The sequence below is a fragment of the Ammospiza caudacuta genome, chromosome 12 (genome assembly GCF_027887145.1).
Source record: "Ammospiza caudacuta isolate bAmmCau1 chromosome 12, bAmmCau1.pri, whole genome shotgun sequence".
NCBI classification, from domain to species: Eukaryota; Metazoa; Chordata; class Aves; order Passeriformes; family Passerellidae; genus Ammospiza; species Ammospiza caudacuta.
Genome location: NC_080604.1, coordinates 18,339,396 through 18,365,001, shown reverse-complemented (window position 1 = coordinate 18,365,001; position 25,606 = coordinate 18,339,396).

The window sequence follows — 25,606 nt, the reverse complement described above, 5'->3', positions numbered from 1 at the left end:
CAAATGGCCTGGTTTTCCTTTTGACTCTTATTGCTTTAGTTTTGTTTATTCTTATGTAACCTGTCAGCAAAACTTACTCTGCTCCTGGACTGTTTGTGGTCCCCTGATATCGAGAAGGACAGCTTGGCTTCTGCTCCTGCCTGGTGCAGTTATCATATCCACCTTCATTTGCCGGGCTGGGATCCTGTGCCTGTCTGTGTGAGTGGCACTAGTCACATTCAATAACACTTTGCTCTTGCATTTAGGCCTCTCTGCTGCACAGCCTTCGCAGGCATGTTTACATGCCTCTAACCAGAGGGATTTAAGTGGGTGCCATTAAATCTGAGCCCGGTGTGTTTGTGCAGGAGGTTTGCACGGCCCAGGGGTGCTGGGTGTGGGAATGGCTGGGGCTGCAGCACACAGGGAAGGCTACAAATCCTCAGGGAATGTTAATTGAAAAGTTACATCAAATGCACAGCAGGTGGTGGGGACCATAATGGTGAAAAATCAGCTCAACCAGAGGCAAGCATAGGGCACAGCTGCCACCTTGGTAATTGGGGGTTGCTGAATTAGGGACTGGGACATGGGGACCAAGCGCTGTCCTGGCAAAAGTGCACACCCAGGTGACTCACACCTCTACCTTTTCATCAGCTTGTCTTTGAGGTAACAGGGCTGTGGAGGGGATGGAAGTGTGGCCATACATGCTATGGGATTTTGACATGACTCAGGGCTGTGGTTGGCCTCAGGGTGTGCTCCTCCTACAAGTAAAACTGCAAACTTCCTCTTTGCAGAAGCAATATGAGTCCCTCCCTGTTGCTGCCTTCTCCCATCAGCTGGATGGCTGCCACTGCTCACTCTTCCCTCCTGGAGCTTTCCTTCCACCATTCCCAAAAACTTTCAAAAACAAGCTGCACGTTTATGCTTTGTGCACAGCAGAAAAAAACAGCTTCCACTATTTCCTCTAAAGGAAGTGTCGCATTTTTGAACATGGTTTAATTTTGTGTAGCTTTTACCTTTCCTTCCTTTTTTGTCCCTATGTTTCTTGACACAAAAATACTGGTTTTCACAAGGATTGTGTACATTTATTGAGTTCAAGGACTGTGAGATTCCCTGAATCTGAAACTGCCTTGATGTGGAATAAAGGAAATAACTAAGAAACATGCTACAGCCTTTTTCCTCCCTTTCCATGCAGCTTTCCTAATAAAGCAGATGAGAGACAGATTTTGCTTACAGCATTCATAGATGTCACAGTGCTCCTAACCCTCTCCCTGCCCAGGAGCTGTGAGCAAGGACACAGGAGTCACATCAGAGACCAGCAACACTTCTACCTGATACTGCATTCCCAGCTTGCTCTGTGCCTTCCCATCTAAGGTGTCAGATTCCTGCTAGAGGTATTTGTAAACAAAGCCTGAGAAAACTCCTAACTCAGCCTGGAGCAGTGCAGCATGAGCAGGGTAGTGGTGGAGTGAAAGCCTCAAGGAGGAGCACAGACGTGGTTGTAACCTACCCCAGGGCACCGAGCTGTGAGCAGGGGGGGAGCAGCACTCAGCTGCTCTGTGTGCACACACCCCACACTTTCCCTTCTCTCTATCAGAGTCTAATTGAATTCCAGTCAACCTGAACAAAAATCCATACCTGTTGCTGGCACTAAATAAGGATGTGTTGGGAAATGAGTATGAGTGAGTTTCAGCCGTGGGTTGGAAAGGAATACACACAGAGTAGCTGAGTTGTCAGAAAATTCTCAGGTGCTATTTGATAGCAAATGTTTTTAAATGGCAGATCATAGCAATGACATCAAGATGGCATTTTTCCACCCAGAATTGATCCAGAAGTGGTCTAGTCAGTATTTTCTCTCTATGTGACACTCCAATTGATAGTACAGGGTTATATTAATATTGCTTTTCATAGGAGCATTTATGACTTTTAAAAAGTGCCTCTTGATAGCAACTCGGAATTCCCTGGAAATGTCTTCATATAGGAATTTAGATATATTTGATATGAAACACTTCAGCCCTTGTTTGGAAACAGAGGCAGGAAAACAATTGTTTCCTAACACCAATTACCAGAAGATTGCACCTCTTGCAGCCAGCACAGAATTGTCCCTGTGTTACTGGGCTACTGACACAATATTTTTAATCATATTTTGATTAAAAAAACCTGCTTATTCTAAATACAAAATGGGAAAGAGTTTCATCATTGCCTTGATATTTTTGGTTTTCTACTCAGGTTGAATAACTCTGGGTTTGGTGGTCACTGTGCCTAGAGCTACACATAGCAGGGTTTTCCAAGCAGTTTGTGAGATCAACCATTCTCTTAGAGCTGATACCTTCCATCCAGCAGCATAAGCCCATCTCACCTCCTCGCTGTCCCTGGGAGCCTGATGTGCTTTGGGAGGGTGGAGGGGCTGCCTGCTGGGTAATGGCCTCAGCTGGGCCATTCTGGATGTGGCCCAGGGACCTCACACTCTTATGGCCACCAGCAGAAGCACCCACAGAGAGTGGTAAGTGCAGCATAATCCACTCTTCAGCCTCGATGAGGAAGATGGGATCATACTGCCTTCCATTCTCAGATAATAACCATTTCATGGAGCAGTTATAAGACCTATTTAGGGGGATGATTTTAGCTGCCATCTTTATCCTTAACAGGAAGGGACTGGTGCTTTGGACAGGTGGCAATTTTATGCTACTCACCCACCTCCATATCTTTTTATCTGAATGTGCACTATGCGGTTATGTTCCCATTTGGATGACTTTCATGTTCTTTAGATGGCAAATGTTTTATGAAAAATGATAAAGAATAAGAAGAGGTTCAGGTAGAAACTGAACTGAAACCAGGTTGGGATCCTCTGATGAATGACCCACCTAGGCCTTGTTTGCCTGTGCCTGGAAATTTGGGAGAGGTTTATGATGAGCTGTTTGTGTAACCAAGCTATGCAAACTAGTAAAAACAAGTCATGTGAGAGAGAGAGGGAACATTGACTGCTTTGACAACTGCTTTGCCATTGCTAAGGAAACTGCTCCCTTGGTAACCATGGTCAGTACATCTGTCTTATTTTATCTCCAATTCTCACGTAGACACCATCATGGAAAGAATATTAACACAACCAAACACAAACATTTCAGAAAAGCACAAAGCTTCTATTAATTTCTTCACTAAAAAGTTTAAGGGAGATTCTGCTTTGGTGTCAATTATGGCTTTACCTTGCCTCAGATGTGCTCCTTAAATATTAACTTATGCAAAGTAACAATTTATTCTTTTGTTCTGCTTTGTACTTTAAAATGTGATACTTATTTTCTTTTAACTCTCCTAATTTACCTAATGCAATTGGGCTTTACAATAGGAAAGCCTGAAGGCTGAGAAAGCTTTTGCATCCGTCAAAATAAGAGTTTATGTTCTTTTGCTAAGGAAAAACTCTTACTGACTTGAGTGGAGTCCAACAAATGGAAGCCCTAATCTAAAAAACAACAAACTTTTAAGATGTCTCTGAACCATTTGAGTTGGAACCACATGATATCAGCAAGATCTTTCTTGACACTCCTGCTTAAATCCATTAACGAGGAAGAAAATCAGAAAAGTGCACAGGAAAATCTGAGAGGAAATCCTGGATGCAGTTTTTTGTCACATTTTAGTGAAATCAGGATATTTGTCAGTACTTGCTGGTAAATTAGATAGGAAATGCTGGTGGAAGTACAACTTTACACAAAAGAATAATGTTTATGTCCACAAAAATCCCAAATCTATTGAAGCAAAACAAATAATACTGGTACACAGGATGCAAAGTTTTCCCTAGGCTTTCTATCCATAGCACCAGGCACAAATGAGCATCCTTTGTGCCATGTTTTGCCTCAATTCTAAGACATTCTATGCTGAGATGTTAGAAGCACTAGAAGAAATCAGGTTTCTCAGTAACTCTATAAGAGCAGCATTTTACTCTCAAAAAGGAGGGAAAATCTTGGATGAAGGAGGATGTAAGAGCCTGTAAGTAAATTTGAAACTATCTGTTTTCAAGGTGGACATGGTGACTTCATGAAACAGGGATTTCATGTCATACCATCAAATAAAAATGTTTTCTTCCAAAAATGACAAGTCTGATACTGTAACTGCCAGGATTGTGGATTGTGGATTTACTGAGAGTAAGTGTAGAGCAGCAGCAAACTCCTCTTTGGTAAGAAAAACAACCATCCTAACTGAGACCAAGCACTTCTCCAGCCCTGTGTCCCCTCTGCAGCAGGGCAGTCACAGTCGTTCCTCTGCCAGTGTCCCAGTAAAAGAAAAAGAAAGGGAGGTTTTCAACACACTACATCAGGGAATACAGGAATACTCAGGGACTTCAGCATCTGACCAGTAGAGATTTTGCACTGATTTTAAGAACAGAGTAGAGGTAGAAAACCATGGCCTCATGGGGGTGTGATCATGCTGGTACCCCACCGTGCATGTCACACCATTTGTGGTGGGAGTGAGCTCTGAGGGAAAAGTTACTCTCAATTTCTTTCTTTTGACTTATGCATTGATAATAATACGATCTAGCAGTTACTTAGCTTTGGCTAACACAGTTCAGCATCCATTCCTATAGCATGGCTATTGTAGTATCACCAACAGCAAAGCTTACTTTCACATCAGCATGTGTGAAGCATCCTGCCTTCATATCTGTTCTTTCACCAAAGGTAACATCATGAGAACTATTGTTCTGGTAGCTGAATGTCCATTACAGAAGCTTTGAGACACTGGCAACACAAACATCCTATTACTACTCTGTCATACAGCCTGACCTTTCATTTTTACTGGAAGTTTTGCAGTTGCTTTGTTTACCCAACCCCATTTACCATAAACAACATAGCAATTGGCACTCATGAGATGTTTGGTTTAACTGTATCCAGAAGCCAGAACCAGTTGCACCACTACCACTGGTGCAGGGGAGTTGCCATGAGTCATTTCTTCTAATTCTTTCCCTCTCACGTCTCCAGCTCCAGTGGCACACCCATGAGATCTGTGGGATCTGCTTCCCTCCCCCTGTGTGCCAAGGGAGGGCAACAGCACCTCATCCTTCCCAGGAGCAGAGTGGGACTACAGGGGTTGTTATTATGCCCCTGGATGTTGTCAGTGAGGCCTGCTCTTTCCCTAGGAGAGGAGCTCCAACAGGAACATCATGCCCCACTGCCATGGTGGGGTGCGGCCCCCCAAGAGTCACAGCCCCTTTCTCCAGTACCTGAGTGAGAGGAGCAGGCAGAGCTGCAGATGGGAGCCAGGTCAGAAGGCAGCATCGCAGGGAGGTCAGGCTGGAAGTCAGTGTGTGGTCAGGATGAGCGGGTCCATCACCCAGCTGAAGCCCAGCATCCTCCAGTTCAGCTCACAAAAAGGAGCAAATTTCCCTGGGGGAGTTTAAATGGGCTCCCAGGCCTGCTGGAGTGGGTGGAGGCACCAGGTGAGGCTGGTTAAGGTTGTTGCGACTTACCAGTACCTTCAAGGCCCCAAAAAATATCATGACAGCAAGAATCAGCTAAATAAATATATTTACCAAACTACTGAAGCCCTTACACTTTCCCCAGCTGAAATGCTAAGGAAACTCTGTTGACAATTTTCTTTTCATAACTACTTCAGAAAGCAGGGCTAAGGCATGACAATGAGAAAGATAGTTTTTTTCATTTTATTAAGAAAAAAAATCTAACTACATTACTGTGGAAAATTGGAATGTAATTATTACCCCTGACAGATATGAAGATTGGTGTACACAAATATATTTAAGATTTTGCAGAACACCACACTTTGGGAAGCTTGTTCTAGCCTGCCTCCAGGTTTGCATGCACGTGAAGTCCTTTCAGTTCGGATGCAGGCAGTGGAAAACAGAGCAGCACAACACTTAGTTTAGCAGCACATGCTCTGAAGTGTATTAAGTGCTGCCTGTGCATGCTGCTGAAGCTCCTCACCAGTCACTTGCTGTGGAATAGCTCTGGGATTAGGCAGGCAAGGGCTGACATGTGAAATCTGTGCCACTTACTTAACTGCTCTGTCACAATGCATTGGGTGCTCTGCCTGCGCTAGCCTGGAGAAACAAGTGGCAAGGCCTTGGCTGGCATATGCTGACAGGGTGGGGAGAGAGCCTGTCCCTCCGTGTGGCAGGGTGACACAGCCTCCAGGGCAGGCACAGGGTTCTGCCCTGGTCTCTTCGTGTCAGCCGAGGACCTTCTCAAAGCGGCCTCTGAAGGCTGATGCTCCCACTCAGTCCAGAGCGTGGGAGCCCTTGGGTAGAGCAGTGCCAAGGCTGCTTTGAAACCAGCTGGTCTGGTTCTGAGGGGCCTGAGTGATGGCTGAGATGACAGGCTGGCTGGACAAGGGCTCGCCAGAAAGTAGGGCAGCAAAACTTTCTAATTAAGATAAAAATACCTTTGTAGTCTTTGTAGTAGAGGGAGAGCCGCGGTGCTCAATCTAAATGTCTCTGTCCAAAGAATGAGCAAGAAAGAGCTTTCTTAGATCCTTTACCTTTGCTTTAAAGAGACAAGAGATCATCTGACAGCAGGTTTGTTAGGCTCACCTTCCAATAACGAGGCAGTTGTAGGAGCTGCCTGCACTCTCACAGCTGAGCCTGCACAGCCCTGCAGCCATGGCTCCCTCTACCTCCACACACACACTACCCTCTCCAGACAAGATGATCCTCGTCTAAAAGAAGAAAACATCAATGAAAAGCAAAATGGGCAATAGCCCTGCAAAGAAGACCTTGTTCCCAAATCCTTCCCTGACCCAGGCACGATTCATTCCAAGATGTTGTTAGACACCTCAGGAGCCAGGCCATGCCTTGTGGTCAGGAACCCTCCCGAGCTGGCTGGCAAAGAAAATGTCCCTGAGCATGATGGGGAGAGAGAATGGTTTGATGAACCTCTGAAGATGTAATAATAAGAGCACAAAGAGAGTTTGGAAGGGACATGAAGATCATTCTCAGTTTGAATGAGTTTGCCCTTGAGACCCATAGAGAGCACATCAGCTGGCTCCAGCTCACATGTTTTCTCCAGCTCTCCAGAAAAAAAGAGGCAAAGTACAGTATGTACTTGTCTGCTGAGACATTTAGATTGGCTACTGACACTCTGCAAATGTTTATAAAGAAAACAAAAAGTGGATGATAGCCATTTTCATTAAACTGTGCTGATCCAGTTCACCCCAAATTACAGGATCCCTGAGCCATATTCTTTCCCTTTTGGAGACATCTACTTCCCAACAGCACTGAGGCTGTGTGGCTCTTGCTGCTGTTTCTTGTTTGATCAGTCTGGTGCACACAACTGCAGGGGAAGACATTGCCAGGGCCAGGTATCTGTTCCATATGTGCAGGGTGAAGGTGAATATCCCTTGGCCCTTCCACCTCGGATTGGTTCTAATCAGGTCAAACCCAAGAGGAGGAAAAACAGAATTGAAACTTCAAGCCTTACCTGCCCAAGGCAGAGTTCCCTCTTGTGCACCAAGTAAAAATGTCAAAAAAGCTTGGTGGCTGGTTCCTTGAATGCAGAGAGCTTCCTTGGGGCTAGGCAGCACATCCTCTCTCAGAAGAGCAGATATTTTTCACAATGTTCTGGGGATGTTTCTGCCACTTGCTGCACCTCAGCATGCAGATACATGTAAAGAATGAGAATTCCATACTGAGTTGTATATACCATGACCATGACAGAGCCTTCAAAAACATGGGGACTGCAGTTCTGGAACCATTGCTCTCTGCAATCATTCCCCTGCCTCCAGCATGGGTGACTCTGCCAACCTTGGGGTGAAGGAACTGACAGCACTGCTGAGAGCAGAGATATAATTTCATGTGCAGCCTGGTCATTCTATTTACTGAAATAATCTATCCCTGGGGACTAATTTGGCTCATTGTGGATGGGTGCTGTCTCCCCACTTTGCTCTTGCTGAGCTTGTGAACTGCCAGTCTGCAAATCATGGCCTGACACACGCTGGCACCAGGGTCAAAATGCCCTGATGAACTGTGGGACAGAAGGAAATGCCCCAGGGTGTCTTTGCCCATCAACAACGTCCTTCAGCAGTGCAAAAAGTCAGGTTGGGCCATGCTATAAGCTCATTTCTTATTTCTTGCACCAGTTACACCATGGTCCAAACCATCCATCAAGGTATCAAGCACTCCCAAACCTGCCTGACTGGTAAGATTTTGTACCCGCTGTGTGCAGGTGGGACAGTGTCCCCTCTCTTCACTGGCTTAACCCATTTTTCTTCTGCCTTCTTGTAATTTCCTAATCTTGATGTCTGTTTACATGGTGTGTGTGCATGTTTTACAAGTAGGAACCCTCATTTGAAGCCAAACATGGCATTGCCTTTGTCTCATGGTGTCCCAAGCTGCCACATATCTCACCCTCTCTGCAGAACTCTGGCCAAAAAATTTGCTTCCCTTTTGGCTCTGCGGTGCTTTTGGATGTCAGAACCAGCGTCAGCCCTCTTCAGAGACCAGAGCAACTGCTGTGAATTTAAACCAAATATTTTTCATCTTAAATGCCACGGCAGGTCAGCTAAACAAAAAAGAATAGTTGGTAACAGACTTGAAACGACAGCGGGGTGGAGTGTTTACAGCTCCATCAACAGCTCGGTGTTAATGAACTGAGTCTGAAAATTACCTCTCTATTGATGGAGCCATGGATGGAGCACAGAGATGAGAAAGATAGTGATTGCCTCCAGCTGCAGGCAGAACTTGGAGAGTGTTTATTTATCACTTGGAATTGAGCGATTATTTTGGAGAGGGCAGTAAAATTCTGAGAAGCGCAGTCATGCAGCTGCCTGCATCCTGGCGCTGGTGTCAGCCCTGCAGCTCCCACTCTGGGGGTGCAGGATTTTATCCTTTCCCAGGAAGCATCTGTCTGGCATGAGAAGGAAAAGCCTCAGCTGCAGTCAGCCCTTTGCTCCATGTGTATGTGTGTGCAAGGCATGGTTTTTAACCAAAAGTGCCAGGCAGGAAAAATGTGGCTGCTTTATAATGACTGACTGTAAAAGGACTGCAAATATGTCAAAAGAATAATGTTCTGCATTGTAATTGCTGTAGCCAATGGGAATTTTATCATGGAAGGTGTATTTTTGACCTGAATTTCTCCTTTTCCTTTGCTTTCTGTAGGTGGCATTGGTGGCGCTACAGCTGAGCAAAATGGGTAAGGAAAGGTGTCAGCAGAGGATCCTCTGTTTAACTTCCAGTGCACCAACAGTCCAGATGAGACGTTTTTCCAGGATAACCTCTTTTTTGCCAATTCAAATTTTGGGGAATTTCCCCAATTTCTTCTGTTTTACACAGCCATTGTTTTTGAGGGACTTTTCGCACAGCATCTCTCTACAGAGGAGCTTTACTATTGTGCTGTGGGCAAGGGCAGATGTGTTCAAGGTGTGTGGAATGGTGCCACATGAGCAGTCCGAGCACATCAGCACTCAGGACTGCCCTTTGAGTCCCTGTTTATGATTTCTGAGGATAATTTTCTGTGGTTGAAGCATTTCCATAGGTCAAGAGAGGGGACACCCCAAGAAATTCCACTCTTCACCCATTAACCCATTAGTAAAATTAATTTATAATCTCATTCATAAATTTGGGCTAGTAAATGGATTATTTTGTTGGTATTTTGTGTTTGAGGAGGAGGGCTACATCAACCAGCAGTTGTTTTTTGTCCCTGAAAGAAAAGCATTTATTTTAAACAGCACTTTCTACTCATATAGAATCACAGAATAGTTTAGGTTGGAAAAGACCTTTTAGATCATCAAGTCCAGCCCTTCACCCAGCACTGTGAAGCCTGGTTAAACCTCCTACAATTAGCCTTGGCCGATTGATTCAGCCTGTCCAGATCCCTCTGCAGACCCTTCCTGCCCCCAGCAGATCAATACCCCCACCCAACATGGTGTCATCTGCAAACTGACTGAGGGTGCCCTCAATCCCCTCATCCGCATCATCAATAAAGATATTAAACAGGCCTGACTCCTTCTGACCCTTCATTTAAAGGGGTGTCTCATTTGCTCACTTGCAGCCAGCTGGGACCTCCCCACTTAGGCAGCATTGCTGCTAAATGATGGAAAATTCAAAGTATATATTTAAATACAAACAACAGAAATAGTTCTAAATGCTTGAAACATGCTTTTAAACAATTTAGCAACGCAGAGTAAGTGTACCCTGTTGAAGGCAGGCTACAGAAATGTTAACATCCTCTCAAGGTAAATCAAGTAATGGACTGTTGGCCTATTTTTCAAACCGCTTCTCCTCAGTATCTTGACATTTGATAGGATTATCTATTACTGTTGGATTTTGGTTGACTCTCTGGTATGCCTGAGAAGATTGTCATCTTGTGATTTAAAGATAATAGAGCCAAGCATGTGAAACTGCACACAGTGCATAAACCTTTGACTCAGAACTGAATATTTTGTTAAAAAAAAAAAAAAAAAAAAAGAGGAAAACTTTGTCTTGAGCTCAGTTTGATACACTGGCAGTTAATGAAATTATCCAGCAATAACTTTCCATTCTAAATATTGCTGTGCTATTTTTAAAAGGCTCCTATGGCACTCCACGCAGGGCGGCCTGAGCTAACAATACCAGATATCTGAAGAGGGTGAATGTGATTAAAGACTTGTGACAATAGCTAATGTAAGCTTTAACTAAAGATGTCAACTCCATTTGTTTTCAGCTTTAAAGAGTTTCTGGATCACAATGTGCAGGTAGGAGTTTGAACAATTTCAAGATTACACTTGACCTAGTAGAAAAGATGATCGTGTAAAAAGTGACATGAACTGGGACTCTGTGCGTGCACATGTGGATCTGTGTGCCTGTGTATAAATATGTCAACACCGGCAAAGAGCCTCACAGTTTTTCAAAATATGCAACGTCTATTTTTATTATAAATCTTCACAATTGGCAATTTTAAAGAAAATGCAATGAGCTGGAGTGGGCTTTTTATTACGCATGGCTTTATTTCTTTGAATTTCTAAATTACCTAGAATGCATTTTCAACTTTGGAACAATTTGCAGGCTGTTTTCATTTCTATTTAAAAGGGCTAAACACCAAGAATGTGCCTGTGCTTTGCATTCTAATTGCATGTAACTGATTTGCACAGCAGAACAAAAACCTACTTTTCAGATTAACAATCATGCGCTAAGAAATAATTATTATTTTATGAGAAAAAAAAAAGGTTTTCCACGTTTTTTCCCCCTTGCCCAATTTATGAGAACTGTTTGCCAGTTTGCAGGTTGCCAGCCTTCCCAGAACACCAACTATTACTCTTTAGGGACTGGAAAAAGGTAGACAGAGACACGAGGCATGCAACTGTTTTGACTGCATTCTTTTGCTTGCAACATAACACTTGCTTTTTATTATTTTATCTTCAACAATCAAGGGGTGACTAAATGGTTGCAGGTGGTGATGAAAATAAAAGCCATCCATCATTATTTATTAGGCATGAAAAAGATACACAATAATGTAATTTAATCCCGGAGCAGACAATTATTTCCACATATTGATAATACAATGTGAAAACTGTCATGAATCCTAATGTGATGTTCGCCTTTATTGGTGAACCACTAGTAGCAATGCAAATAATGAAATTGTATCAAAAAGAAAAAAAAAGCACTTATTTGCATATACCAATAGTGTCGTGGAGAAAAACACATCATTACTAACTTCAGAAAATATAATCGTGGTTCATGTGTTACTTTGGTTTTGAAGTTTGCAAATGCAGGTGCAAAACGTTCCTCTAAGTAAATATTTTATTGATTTCTGCATCATCAAAATCAGTTCACAGGTTTTGATAAGGGAACTTTGAACATGCAGCTGTATAATCAGCACCTCTTTACAGAGACCTGCAGATCTCCCTGCTAATCTATTCACATATTTGTGCACGACACTTCCTCCATTAAAAATAATTTAAGAAATATCTGCTGCATCTGGGCCTGATTCAAAGCCCATTGAAGTCATCAGAAAGACTTGCATTGATTTTGGTGGGCGTCAGACAGAAACCCTTTGTTGCTGTTTTCTATAAATAAAGTTGGGATCCAGTTTGGGCAGAGCAGCTCTCACAAATATATTCAGAGTGATGACATTCACCCCTGGGCAGATGTGAGCATGTGCCACTTAATGTGCCCACTTATGTCTCATTTGGAGCAGGGGTAAAAGGCCCTTTTGGCTAGACAAAAATATACATATTTTTATAAATAGGCAACTATACATGCAAAATATATCTGCAACTGCACAGCTAATTTACATTTGAATTACCATGTCTGGGCATGCAAATCAGGTAATTACTTGCTCACATATAACCGGCCATTTGCATGCACAAATACCTATTATATGCATTCAAGTCACAGTAATGTGTCTGCAGCATTTAGATGTAGCTCAAGAGAAACTGCAGCAAGGAAGAGGTTTACATTATCTCTTATGGACCTGGTGTCTTCTAGAGTGAAGTAAGCGATATTTGAAATCATTAGGGGATCTGTAAACTTCCTACCATGTACTGTCCCTTAAGCTGAAGTCTCTTGGGCTCAAGTCTGTAAGAGGCTGGACCACTTGTGGCAGAAAAATCACTAAAAATTAGTTACAAATAGGGGGAGTCTCTATAGAAAGAGACCTTGAAATGGTAAAATCCCACCGTGAAAACATTCCTGAAACCATGACAGCTTTTCTGTTGCCCAGAGATGCAGTGGTTCCCTCATCCCTGAAGTGTTCAGGGCCAGGCTGGATGGGGTACTGAACAATCTGATCTAGAGTGGCATCCCTACCCATGGCAGGGTTTGAATAAGATGATCCTTGAGGTCATTTCCAACCTAAACCACTCTAGGATTCTATGATTTCCAGAGAGCACCTTTGGGAAAGCTGCTGAGCACATCGTGGGCAAGTCACACAGACTGGGACCAGACATGGAGCTGGGGAGGGAGGGTTGGTGTCCCTGCTCAGTCTCTCCTAAGACTGGGAGCTGCTGATTAATTCAGCACCCAGTTTCCACCAATCTCACCTCCTACCACTCCATATTTAGGAAGGAGGTGCAGAGTGCATTTTCCCAAAAGCAGGAGGGGGTGAGGGGCATCAGCTGGTCCGAGCATCACCTGAAATGCAGCAGCAGCAGCTGCTGTTGCTTGGAAAGCACATGGATTGGAGGCAGTGGCACCCCCCAGGCTGGAGGGGCACCCACAACCCAGGGGAGAGGCTCCAAGTGTGGCTCCACCACCCCAGGCAAGTGCCCTGGCAGGGAAGGAGCACAGGAGACCAGTAGTTGCACTTTCACTTTTCGCCTCATGTTTAGGCTATTGGGAGAAGGATGAGTGGGGTTGAAAAAAAAAATACAATGTGAGTTGTTTTTCTCCATTAATCAGTGCTGCTTTTTTTTTTTTTCAGCTGCCTGGCTTCATTACATTTGTTTGTCTTTCCCTCTCCAACTGAGCAGTGGGATCTGATTTTCCTGAATTTGGCTGAAGAGACAAATTAAAGTCTTCTTTGTTTATAATCAAAGCAGGAGTGATTATTTGAACATTTTGAAGGAATCACATAGTATTTTAAGAGTCTGTAAAAAGACAAGAAAGGTGGTGGGAAGTCATCAGATGCTATTTTCCTTAAAACTGCATGGATGGTTTTAACAAAGTCAACCCATGACGTCTGTAGAGTTTCACCAAATGGCCTGGGAACTGATGGCAAATTTGTGAAAACATGCTGGAAATGTTTTGTTGATATTCCTGCTGACATTAGGGGCAGATCCTGCATGTCACCACAAATATTTGGCAGTGGAGAAAACCAGAGATTTTGTTCAGCTCTGTTTGGAATCAGATAGCAAATTGATCTTGGAGACTCTCCCTGGAACTCTTCATATTTTTGAAAAACAAAAGATTTTCAGAGGAAGCCCTGTTTTTATTATGCATGAGATTGTTATGGGAGGAGAAAAGGGAGTCTGTGACTTACACAAAAGAAGAGGGGAATTGGAGCTTTTGCTGGAATTGAACAGATTATTCCTGGCTTTAACTTTGTGTACTTTTCCCCAGGAACATGGGTTTTTATGTGAGAAAAGATTATTTCTGAATTATTTATTATTTATTTATTTATTATTCTGTCTCCTGTGCCTCATACAATGGGAGATCAGTTACCTGTGGGGTCAGTGAATGGTCCTGATGGGAGCTGAGGAAAGGGAATACGCCCAGAGCACACCAGAGTGCTGGGAAACACTGCTGTGATGGGAGAGAACTCGTGGACAACTAAGATGGGACACATGGACCTTTCTGGCAGGGCTCAGCCACCCTCGTCTCCCTTTCTCTGCTCCTGCTCCAAGTGGATGATGAGGCACAGACTGTCCTGACTGCTCCTTTTGATCCACTATCTACATGACCTGGATGAAAACACAGACCCAAAGAGTTTTTCCCTTAATTCCAGGCAAACATTTTGCCCCCTCTCCCAGTATTCAGTTCAGACTGTATTGTCTGCAGTTCTTCTACTCCCCACAGCAGTGTCATCTCCCCATCTCCCACACTTCTCCCCTGTTTTTTGGGAAGAGCCCAGGGGAGCTCTATTTCCAGCAGTATTTCCACTGCCTGACCTACAGAAGCACACTGGGATCTGGGGGTCAGCAGTGTGACCTGCCCTCCCCACAGACACCACACGTTTCTGTGTGGAAGAGCTCCACCAAGAAGCAGCAAAATTTTCCAGAGGTGACAAGGAAGGACCTTTTGGGGACCATGCTGTGTACACTTGTAGGAGTTGTTGGGCTCCAGATGAAGCGAAGAAAAACTCTCCATGGGAAGCTTGTGACTTCATAGATTGCTCAAACACTGAGCATATTTAACACAGGGCTGGATGTGATAAACTAGATTCATACAGAGACCCAAGGAAAAAAACAACAGGGGAATGTGGCAAGCAGTCAGTTTTGTGGTCTGAACCTCACAGGAAGGACATGTTTTCAGATCAGACCCCGGCTGTAACAGCGAGTCTGAATTAGAAGGAAGAAGCAGAAGAGGCTTCTTCTACTTGCAACGCAGTAGAAGTTGCAATGCAGCTGCAATGCAGCTTTGAATTGTTTCAACGCTGCCACTTTACTGCTCAGACAAAAGTCCAGCCTCAAGAAAAGGCTGACCTGCTGAACTCAAACCTGCTCCATGTCCCCAGATATGGTCCCACCAGGCATCTCGCCACTGGCCCTGCCTAGAGCAGGATTGTGTATTCGTGGTGCCCAGATTCTGCTTACTCTGATTTCTTCTGATTTATGGGCAGGGGTCATGAGGCAGCTGTGTCAGAATTCACCCTGCCTTGGAAAAGGAGCAGTTATGCTCAGGGGAAAGCTTGGCTTCAGCATCATCACCCTGTCTTCAGCACAGTGCTCAAATGAGTGAGGACTGATTGGAAACAATCCAGTAGAGACCAGAAATAGGGCTGGGAGATGAGGGGCAGGAGAGAACTGGGACTGGTCAGGGAGTAACAGGAGACATCAAACATGTGAAATGCTGTTTCTGAGGGGCAGGGAATAAACTATTCTCCCTGTCCATTGGGGATATGAGAAAGAGTCGCAGGCTTACACTTGAGTAAGTGAGTCTAAAATCTTACTAAGTTTAAAAATAGCTCATACTAGAAAAGGCAACAGGCCCTTTATAGGCACTGTAATAATCTATTATCATAACTAAACTTGTTTACTTCCAGAAAAATATTGGAAAGTAGGTTTTTTTAAAAGTCTGTTTCATAACTTACAACAAATCTCCCTCAGATAAACATCCTTTCCAATCTTCATATATCTGCTCTGTCTTCTACCTCTCCTCCCATGTGATGAATTCATCCTCCCATGATGAATATAACAAAGTAGTGGGTGGGAAGAAACACAGATAAATATTTTGTAAGTAATGTACTATATATATTGGGCACAGATAGAAATAGCATTGTGCTCATTCTGGTTTCATTCTCACAAATCTGGAAAAAATCCAGTCACCAAACTCCTTCTACGTGTAAAAATGGAGAAAGTGAGTGGTGAATGAATGTGTCACAAAGAGTTGAATGCGAATTTTTTGGTAAGCCAGCATCTTTGTTTTATTATCTAGTCATGCTTCTGTGCAAGAAGGCTGAGTCCAGTCATTATATGCATTTTTCTCAAAAGCCAACACTGTTATGGGATATACTGGAGACAGTGTGGGTGGAGTACAACAGTATTAAAAAATAAAGCGCTGTCTCCTTTTTTGTTTTCCTATATAAGAACAAATCATTTATTCCCTGCTGGATTTCATGAGTGTTTTATTTACCACTGTTTACTGTAACTAGCTTCCTATTATTACAAAAGTTGGCAGGGCGAGCATGGGTCTGTAGCTTGCCCAGTCGCATTCCAATTCCTTTCTGCCAAAAAATTAAAAAATGGGTTTTCCATGCACCTATCAAATGTAGGAATATATTCAGCCACATTTCTTAGTCTCACAGATGCCAGCCTCACTGCCAGAGTTGTCAGGAACATGCCTGACCCCCTCTCCCCACCAAAGCACCCTCTCTGGTGGGCATCCCAGAGCCCCCAGGGCAGAGGGACCATCCCAGGGCTGCAATGGCACGAGACCCTGCCTGGTTTCAACCTGGTTGGTTTGACTGCCACACATAACAGCACTTCTCTCAGCCTGGGCTGATTTATCCCAAGGAGGAGGTAAGCAGATATTCCTGAGCATCACTTCTACACAAAGACACTTCACAGGGTGCTGCTGCCAGGTGGGTTTGCCCAGATTTCCCCGGGAGAGGTCTCCAAGCCCATCCCAGGAGGAAGGTGGGGAAAGCACCACACAGCCTGTGCCCTCCCTTCCCCAGCTGGGCTGGGACCTGATCACAGTGTGCCCAAGTGTGGCCATGGAGGAAAATGTGAAAGAGGTAGGGAATTTGGGGAAATGGCCCCGGAGGGACATTATCCCAGGGGCAGCCCCACACTGGGCACAGCTGCTCCTTCAGGCAGCACTGGAGTGACATGACCAGGCTGCAGAAAGGGTCTCAGAGGTCTGGGTGATCCCTATGAGGAGGGTTTAGCTGAGCTGTTTGTGTTTGCACTGCAGAATCTGCTCTGGGTTTCTGTTTTACATCTCCAAGAGGCCTGTGTCCTTTGTAAATAGAGGGGCTGAGGCACAGGAAGAGCTGGTGTGCTTGTGAGAGCACCAGCCCAATAAAGGGATATATATTTAACTTTCTGCTTGGTGTTATTTTCTCTCTGCTTGGGCAAACAATATCCTGACTGCTTCCTAGTCCTAATCAAACTGCAGGGTACTAATAAAACAAATCCAAACTAACAAAGCACATTTTGTCAGTATAAATCCTCTTAAAGTTATCAGGTTTTCACATCCCTAGATAGGAGTAGTACTGCCTGACATAAAGTTGAGAGATAAAAGTAGGATAAAAGAGCCATTACCGTACAACAGCATTAAGTCAAAAATATAATTGTAAAGGCTGAACTTGATTATTATTTAAAACATGTGTTGGGTGGAGGCACCAGCCGGCAGGAAGCATCTGATGCTGATGAACCCACACAACCTCAGCATGACTGACTTTTGAGCATGAATGTAAAAGATTTATTAATTTCATTTTTTAAGATGTTCTATTTGTTTTGAAAACATTTGGGGTTGCAAAACACATGAATCCTGTAACTATTTCCATAAAGCCTGGAACAGTGGAACAACATTAGAGGGGAGGGGGTGGGGAACATGGGTATGTTTTTTTTTTTCTGGAAGAATTTCCATTAAAATTAAATCTAGTTTAATTATAGCTCCTCAGCAGTGAGTATGTGATTTCTGATTATGTCCCTGGTGGATGCTCAGGTTGGTACTGCTGTGGCTGGATTGAGATCTGCTCCATTTCATTACTTTTTCCTTGAAGAGAAACCTCACTGGTATTCGTGGAAACCATGTGTCAGTTTGTGCAGCGTGTCATTATGTATTATCATATCATACAATTTAAAAAACATTGCATTGTTGCTTCTGGTTGGAGTCTCTTTATGTGGAATATAGATGGCATTATTCTAGGTAATTCTCTTTCTTAATTCCAGCCCTCAAGCCAATCAAACAAAGAGAAAATTGTAGATGGATGTGAACTAATTTCTTGGTATATATCCAAAACCCACAAATAATTAGGGATGGGAGAAGCTCAAAAACTCTGTAGATTTGGTTTGGACACATACTCAAGCTCAACTCTTGTGCAAAGCTGTAGGGGAACCTCCATAATTAAGGCTGTGCTCCATTACACTGGTGTAAACAAAGTCAGTGGTTACACCAGGGAAAGAGAGAGTTCAGAAATTGACCCTCTGGCTGAAGATCTCAGGAGAAAAGATATTTTTTTGTGTGAGATTTCTATTACTTCCTGTTTCTGGTCAGGTTCAGGTCAAGAGCAGCTTTCTCACAGTGCTGGGGCACTGGTGTTCCCATCCCTGATGGGCCAGGAGGCACCAAGGAGCATGGAAATAAAGCTGAGAGAGCCTTCCAGAGTGCAGGAAAGCACTGCCTTGGGCAGGGTCAGAGCAACGGCCAGAGGTCAATTTTTATTTTGTCTGAACTTGTTCCTCTGCCCAAAATGGCAGCATGGAAATAACAATGTGAGGTATGAGACTCAGATGGGGATGAGCCACCTCCCCTGTGTGGCATGACTTGGAGGTCAGAAACATGTCTCATGTAAATGACAGTAATGAAGTTTTTGTCCTATTTTTAAGCAGAGTGTGTCCCCAGTTCTGCTTTTGACAGTAAATATAGGGTTTTTTGTGACCTGTGGCTGCTGCTTACCCACACCTCCACCAAATGCTATCACAGCACGACCAAACTCAACAGAGGAAATATAAGCATGAAAGTGCCTGCAATTCTCTGCACCCCAGGCTCAACACTCAGCCAAAGACAACCTCATATGAACTGTTCTGCAGCTAAATTGGAGGGAAAGGTGCCAGGTTGGGGAAGAAAAATACACACAACATCAAATTTAAGTTGCCAGCTACACCCTGTTGTGCTGTAGTACTTATCCAAGGCTCTGTGCAGTGATTCCAATGTGAAATCACCAGTGTGGCTTCACTAATAACCTGCTCTCCCCTTGCTCTGGAGATAACTCTCATTCAGCAGATGACCAACGCTACAGCCACTGTTCAGGGACACAGTGCATCACTGTAAAGGCGGGGGACACAAACAACAGATGTGCAAAAGAGCTTTAGCAGGAGGCCCAGCCCTTCCTAAAGCACTGCTTTAGACAGTGGCATTCCCCACCTTCCCACCTCCCTCCAGAAGCATTGTCACCACTGCTGCAGCACAGTGCAATAAAGAGCAAAACCAGCTGAAACTTTGTGAATTAACAGGCAAACTTTACTGCTTGCAAGGTGAGAATACAGGATGAGCGAGGTTTTTATATGCCATCAGCTGCTCTGCTCAGCCTCACAGTCGGGATAACTTGGCAAAGACATGTTTTCTGTCGAGCATTGCAGGAGCCTGGAGAAAGAGTTTTAGAAAGGGGTACTTTCATCTAAGGAAATATCCTAAACCACTGATGAGCAGCCTGTGTGAATCTCTCTTATGTCTGAGCAAGAGGCAGCATCAGACCCTGACACTGATGTGGTAGTTGCCCTAGAAAACAGAAACAAGAAAGCCCCAAACAAAACAGCATTTTAAAACAAAGACAGCTGGATTGACAGCGACCTACACAGGCTGCTGTGGCCAGCAGTGACACTGATTGAGACAGACTTCTCTAAACTGGTGACAGACTCTGAATGCCAGATTCCACAATCAGTCCTAAATGACACAACATACAGCTCTGTGTAGCTGTTGTGATTAGGGAACTTTCTCTTACAGTAGGAATGTATGAATATTTTAGCTGCATTATTGGCCTCCAAATATTTTTCCTTCTTGATCCTTCAGACAAGGATTTGGTGAAAGGATATCTAATTTTAAATGAGAAACATCTTCATGAAAATTTCCAGGGAAAATGTTAAACAGGAGCAGTCATCCAGCTCCAAGAGCTGGGGAAATGCAGCATCCATGTCCAGTGGCTGCCTTAGAAAGGTTTTATAGTCCCCTGTTTACTGTGTTCATTCAGCTTTCATTTTTTCATGTTTATTACAAAGAATTGTTGTATTTTTAACCAATTCTTAATGGAAGGGCAAAACCAAGACCTCTGCGCTATTGAGTTTTCTGCCACACAAGTGGTAATGAGGATTCTTCCAGTGCTTTCTGCTCACTGGAGTATCTGAGCTCCAAGTGTCATAGGAGCTGGGGACCACTGTGATAGTTCCCAAGACTTTGGGACCACTTCAAACCTTTCAGTTTCTAGCAGATATTACTCATGCAAGATCCTCTCTTCAATTTTTCTATTAATTCAGATTTTTTTAGTGAAGTCCAGGCTGTAAGAGGCCAAAGATTCATTCTGGATTCATTATGAATTCATATGTAGACTATCAGCTGATCCAAAGTGAGGTAATTGACAGAGTACATATAATTATTCACCTTTCTATTTGCAAGGTCCCTGGATCAACAAAGAAACCCCCATTACAAGCCCTACATGGATCATACAATTTACTGGGGCAGTTTCAGATTATATGCAGACAAGAACAAACCTATGTCTGCATTGATTTCTAACAGGAAAAAATCTCATCAGATTCTTCCATGAGCAGCCTGGAATGTGTCTGGGGAGGTGCTGAGGCTCCCTGACCTCATGGCAGCACCCAGCCCTGCCATGGTCTCTGCCTGACTGCAGCTGGATCCATACAAGGTTACTCAGGATCAGTGTATCTATATCCAAAGAGAAACCAGGCACTTGGTCACTTCTGCTTCCTCCATCCTTCCCCTTTTCCAGAGACCAATTAATCCAAGCTGGGTCAATCCTAAACCAGTTTCCCTTTCTACTCTATGCCAATATGCACGTACAGACAACTTCACTCAAAATTGGGTATTTCCTCATTGCTTCAGTGACCAAGGACTATGGCTCCAGCAGATGGTCCTGGCATGCAGAGTAATTTCAGTAATAGATACAACTTTCTTATGCCTTTATTAGTCTCAGTGTTCAACCAGAGGCTGATGATACCACTGAGGAAGCCTAGGCAGATTTCCTCAGTAAGAAACCACAGCGCACTTCTCACCAATAGCATACACTATAACATCTCCTGCAGACTCAGCTCACAACATTTGACCCAGCTGCATCTCCAAAGGGCACCTGGAATCCTGGATTGTCCTCAGCCTCTCAAAACCCCAGTGCCCTTTGGAAAAGTGACCTGATTTTTTCTGGAAGCAATGGATTGTTATCATAAACTCATGCCTGCTTCATTTACTGGAAGAAGGCCCCCCAGATGCCTCCTCATCTTAAGGAACTCTCAACTTTCACTTCAGCCACTCATTTACCCCTTCCAGATCAATTATTTTGTCGCAGAAACCCCATTGCAACAGCTTGGGTCTGCTAGAGGATCTGCTTCAGTTTACACCAGCACAGCTCAGCCCTCTCAGTATGGTGCAGACATGATGCTCCATAATGGGCAAAAGGATGAGCATCATGCAAATGCATGAGTGATATTGTCAGCACTTCTAGGAAGTTGCACACACAGATCTACTTAGTTAATAATGAGACGTGAACACATTCTGTGCACCTCACTGAGCACACATTTAAGCATATGGCTGCTGAGATAGAATATATCCTGCCAGCTTTTTTTCTTAATTAAAGTTATGCAAGTTATGAAATACTTTCCTTTATAATAAGCTCTTATTCCTGTGGAGAAATTTCTATTTGTTTTTATCTCATTTGAGCTTCAAGGTTAATCTTGGTTTAAGAACCTTTCTGGCTGTGACAGCAACCTCATGGTGCTGCAGCCTGATCCATGTGCGGGTGGGTGTGCATCCTTTTGTTCCACGCTGGGGCTGGATGTCCTGCTCCCTGTCCTGCTTTGTCCTACAGACATTAGAAATAGGGTGACTGGGAAAATGGCTCATGAAGGATATTTTCCAGACCCAGTTGAGGGCCATTTAAAAAAAACCCAAAAGGGGCAGATGCAAAATTTGTGTTTTGTTTTGCAAGACAAGGCAAACGTGAAATATTTCACTTTTTGATCTACTCTGAAGGGGAATTTAATTTTGGAACCCTTGATATCTATTTACTTATTTTATTATATGAGTGCAGCAAGCGATAATTTATTCCTGCATGAAAAGAGACGTTAATAAAGGAGAAAGAATAAAGAGCAAGACATTTAGATCAAATTAATATACATGAAATAAAACAGTAAAAATCACTGCTTTATCCACAAATAAACTTTTTATGTCCTATATACTTTATGATGAATCTCATATTGTACTGTGCATACATATTGGACAAATACAGCAAGAATACTGAAATAATTGTTCACAGTTATAGGCACCAAAATGAATATCTGAATTATTTACATAAGTCCATCTTCCCTCAGACCTTTGGGTCTACATTAATTTAGGATAATGGCTCAGCTCTTTGCTCTAGTTCATCAGTATTATATTTTTGTAACCAGCAAAAGTTATCTTTTCTCTTTTTTTTTTTTTTCCCTAAGGAAATGCAATGAGTAAGTTTTTCCAAAAAGATAAAATGCCACCTTTAAATGCTGCCCTGCCACTGCTGGCCATCACTTTATTTTCTCTGTTCTTTGAAACACTAAGGTATTTCTTACTCCATATCTGCTCTCAAATTCTTCCTTCCTTTCCATGCATATTTCTCCTGACTCCTATCTCAGCCTCTCTGTTGTCTTTTTCTTTTTTGACTGTCTCATGACAATCTCTCACCTACACATTTTTGCTTTAGCTCTCTCCTCGTTAATTCCATTAGATCTTAAATGTTTAGCCACAAGGTCCTTTAATGCCATGCTAAAATCATATTGAGGTCATGTGGTGGGAAAAGAGGTTCTGATGTGTTGGATGATCTTGTGAGGGCTCTGTCTAGGAAATACCTTCTCCCATGTAATAGGGTCAATTACAAACCCACTGAAATTCTCACAAAATCCCTCTAAACTTCCACATATGCGCAGGTGGACCCAGTGTAACAGTTTTTGTCCCTGCTTGTGATATAGAAGGGTACAAGGGACCTGAATACCTTGAAATATGGAGTGCACGCCATCTTAAAACTGGGGCGTTATCTATTAAGATTTTTTCTTAAAAAAACCCCAACATTTGGGGGCCAAAATGTGAGCTCTTTGTTGCATGTAGGAAGGGCTATTTCTGCCTTTATAGAGAGGTTGTGATTCAGTGCATCCATTGTGTAACCCCATTTAACCATCAAAAATGTTGCCAAGAACTGAAAGAAAAAATATAGATCTGCTGTTCATTTTTTCTCCCCCAGTTGATCTTTTGTGTTTGATCATAAATGCACATTGTGAAAAGATGTCTTGTACCTCCAAGCTAAACACTGTTTGCTACTCATTAGTGATTTATAAATGATATTTTCTCCCTGGTGACATATCTTTTGATATGATTCTCTAATAATAACATCCACCAATATTAAAATAAGAACATCCCCATGTATTGTGATCACCTTCAACCACATTTCCTCACTAAAATTAAATTTTAGCACACCAACTGATATTGTATGCATATATTTGTCTACCATCATTATAAATCTCCTAAGGGTCTCTATAAAATGATAGTTTTGCCTCTTTGCAGTAATTCTACCTAATGCTCCAAAGCAAGAAACTAATTACATGCTGACTTTTCACTAACTTTGATCTTTGCAAACCCATACTCTGAAGTTTCTATAGGTAATCATATAATTACAATACACTAAGTGGGATGAAATTAGGCATCAACTTTTTTTTTTCCCCTCTAAGTAGCATTAACTCTTTTTGCAAATAAACATTTAATTTAAAAATATTAAAAATTCAGTTGCTTGTAATTTTTGGTACCCCAATATATAAGTTTTGTATGTAGAACTTCAAAATAAAATCCAAGTATATGCAGTAATATTTGTAACAAATATCTTATTCTAACATAAAGAGTTTCAGTGGAAGGGGCTATGCTATGAATTCCTGAAAAATATGTTTAAGAAAGGCCAAGGATAAACGATAGTGGTGTTAGGAAATTACTGATATTTCTCCAGGGAATCTTTGAGTCTCTCGAAAAAATGACCTCATTTGTATTTTCCCAATGAATTGGTATGATATTTCCTGTAAGAAAAATTGAAAACAATTGTTGCTTTCAGCTGAACTCTACTGCTATAGGAAAAATAACCCCTTGGATTTCCTCTTTGAAAAATATAAGTTTGGCTTACTCCTATTTTCAAGCATAATCATAAGAAAGTTTGATTTTTTTTTTAAGAAAACAAATATCACAGCCTTCTTAGACACTGGAGAAATAACTGTGCACTTCAATGTTTTTTCGCTTCATACTTTCAACCTGCTATTTTAGCCCAGCAGTAAAACCATAATAAAATCCTCCCATCCAAAGTGCTGTGGCCTCCTCCCTGCTCTTCTTGCACACAAATGAGGACCCAAATACAAATTCCGGCAAGGAGAAAGATAACGAGGCTGTGCCTCTCTTTGGGGTATCTCATCACATGGGGGTGTCCCACTGACCGCCACAAGGTCAGGCTCCCACCTCAAGGGAGAAAATAAAGAGCTGAATTAGCTCACTTCCACGAGTCCATGATTTTATATCCTACCCTGAGGAAAAGACTACTCAGCATGAGGAAGGGTGGCAAAACACAGCCCTGTGGGAAAAGAGCTCCTGGAAGAGAACTTCAGTTTAAAGGAGAGCTCCAAAATGGTGCCTGGGCAGGGTCCAGGCTGGGAGGAGAGGAGGAATGGTCTGTGGGAAACACGACAGCACAGTTCTTGGAGTGAGGAGTGGCCATGGGGCTGAGGGGATGTGGAATGAAGGGATGTGGGGTGAAGGGATGTGGGGTGAAGGGACGTTTCACATGGTGACTCACCACAGCTCCAACACCACCGTGCCGGCCAGAGCACCACCCTAAGAGAAGCAACACTTTGCCTTTTCCCTGATGTTTCCTGGGTCCCCGAGGCCTGGAAGACCTCCTGCCCCAGTGCACAGCCTTCCTGGGAGAGCAGGGCAGCCAAACCCACAGGCAAGGCCTTGGGAGCACTGTGGTCACCCCGCGGGGCCAGGCGCCTCCAGGCCTGGGTGGCTCCGTGGATGACGCAGCAGCGCCGAAAGGAAACGCAGTCTTGGTGGAGCAGGCCTCTACCTTTACTGCATCCCATATGTGCACCTTGTTTGTCTAATAACACTCAAAACCGCAGAAAAATCTGAACACCACATTCACTTTAAAGCTGAATAAACAAAATTTGTTTTGACTTATCATCAATCATGTCATGTGATCACAGGGCATATTGTGTGCAAACGGCAGTTGTTTTATCTGGAGCTTCAACCTTTAAAAAATTCAAAACAGTAAAGTTGTTTATTTGACACCAGTCCTGACCCCCAGACTTTAGCGCTGCATTCTGACAAAGTGAAAGAAAGAAAACACATTTTGCTTCTTCATTGCTGTGGCATAAAGGAAACCTGACTTCTCGGGAGACTTTTGACACATTCCTTGCATTTAAAATGTACCAATAGGAACTTTATCTCCTTCTTTTTTATTTTTCTAGAAACTGGAGGAAGAAAGGTGTTTACATGGTATTGCACATGGTAGCAACACTCATTATGAGGATCTGCAGACACTCAGTATGTGCATTTAGCTCTGGGAATTGCATTACTTAAGAGCCCTGTGGTTAGAAAGATGAA